Below are 2500 nucleotides of genomic sequence, written 5' to 3' on the forward strand. Positions count from 1 at the left end.
GCAAATCTTTAGGTAATATCTTCAATACTGTCTTCTATATCATATGCGTAGGGACATGAAGGGTGAATGTTGAATAGATATCTTTTGGATGATTTTGTTGCTTATTTTCAGGTATGAGTGCATGACTTGTTCCAAACGCTACCCTACACAACACGCAACAGTTATGTGTGAAGAGAACATTGCACAGAAATGTTTCAAAATACCACAGATTGTTCAGCAATAAAAAGACAACATACTTCAGCTCCCACCCTTTAGATTTGCAAAACCTATTCCCACACGCCCAGAAATACGAGCCCAGGATCTTCACATCAACAACAGTGGGCAGAACCATCACTATATCACAGACCGGGAACATCACAAGAATTGATAGAAATTTAAAGAGACAGTCCATTAACTTAAGATTCCAGACAAATCATATTTGAAACAGATAATCTTGAAGAAATATGTACAGAAAATAAAAGTACGAACTTTCTTACTTTGATATGATGCTAGTCTTAGTTTTCAATTTAGGGAACATTGGGAGGCATAAAGAATTGATTAATAATATGAATAATTTTTTAATGCCTTGTCTTCAATCATGTAGGTACGTCTGGGATGAAGGGAGGGAAAAGGTGGTCTTCAGAAGCATCTGAGAAGTTTATATTATTATTTACAGACTTTAATAAACAATTAGGAGGCAAAGCAGTGCAGAGATAAAAAAGGCATAAGATAATTAGCATTATGAAAACATTAGTAAGAGTCTCAGTTTCATGAAATACACATTCAATATAATAGATATTTTGAAACCTAAGAGATGTCTTAAATAGTTTCTTAAATATGATTACCAAAAACATGACATTACATAAAGAAAGAAAGAAAAATAAAAGATGAAATCTCCCAAAAGAGCGAATTTCACTTCTCTCCGACATGTTTACATGATAGCGGTGATGATAGAATAGTGAGTACGACAGTTTTTACTAAACATTATTGTCGCGCCGTCTGGCAGCGGAGAGTGTCGTCTTCGGTACGGACACGCTGGATTAGGATTAAACTAAATACGGTATTAAGAGTTAAGGACGCTACAGAAGACGCCCATAGACTCTATTTGCATTTAGACACCAACATCTCACCATTTACTATATTCAACAGTACCTAAATCGAAGCAAAGTCTAATCTCTTTCCATATTTGGATACGGACATCTCACCATATACTATATACACCCCATCCCCTTCAGCAAGCACTCTTACCACACAGCTCCTGCATATAAAATCTACCTCTACCCCAAAAAGATGAATAGGAATCTCTACCGCAACTCTTCATGGCGCCACACCTAGTACTCAGCGCGCCCTGTGGTATGTCATCACCCTTTCTGCATCACAAATAACCACACCCTCCCTGCCACACCCTCTTTGCACGCACACCTTCTCATGCACGCGTATGTTTCGTAGTATGGCAGTTGTTGTTTTATAAGGATGGCATAGAAATGATGACATTAATAGTGAGTGATGATAATGGTGATAACGATTGTGATGATAGTGATGAGTAATAGTAGTAGTGATAATAATAGTAATGGTGGTAATGATGATGGTGATGATGATGGTGCTAATGATAATGATAATGATTGATAATTCTTACAATGATAATGATAATAAGATTGATAAGATTATCATTAATAATGATGATGACAATAACATGTTAGTAATAATGATAACAATAATAATATTAGTGTAATATCAATAATGATGATAATAAAAATAACAGCTGCAGCGGCAACAGCAGCATCAGCAGTAGTAGTAGTAGTAGACGTAGTAGTAATAATGATAATAATAATAGCACTGATAAAAGTAATGATAGTGATCCTAAGGATAATAGCAAGTTTAACGATAATCATGAAAATTATTACAAAGTTGACAGTGAGGATAATGGTAAAAGTAGTAGCTATAACGATATAATGATATATTAATGATAATGCCAACAAGGATTATGATGATAATGATATGCTTATACTACCAATGCTACTGATAATTATAATGATAATTGTGATGATTATTCTTTTTCTAAATCTGTTATTATAAAGTTACGTAAATGTGTGTACCGTGTCATGTCGTATTCTGCTTTATTTTTTTCATAATTCTCTCTCTCTCTCTCTCCCTCCCTCCCTCCCTCCCTCCCTCCCTCTCTCTCTCTCTCTCTCTCACTCACTCTCTCACTCACTCACTCCCATTTCAATTGCCAACACCCGTAATTAAGGTAATAAGGTATCATTACATTAAGAGTATCATTTTAATCCGATTGCAACTGTATCTGTCATAGCATCTGGCGTGCTACTTGCAATTGTTCAACACGCGAGCTACAAATGCATCTTCCAGGCTATAACCTTGATAAAGACACGAATATAATCATAAATAAATATATATGATAAGCATATATGGTATAATATAATTCGAGGATGAATAAAAGAAAAAAAATACTCATTAATGTATACAGCAAAGGGTGACTACTATTTAAGCATGGTGTGTA

Source organism: Penaeus vannamei, chromosome 22 (genome assembly GCF_042767895.1).
Source record: "Penaeus vannamei isolate JL-2024 chromosome 22, ASM4276789v1, whole genome shotgun sequence".
Classification (NCBI taxonomy): domain Eukaryota; kingdom Metazoa; phylum Arthropoda; class Malacostraca; order Decapoda; family Penaeidae; genus Penaeus; species Penaeus vannamei.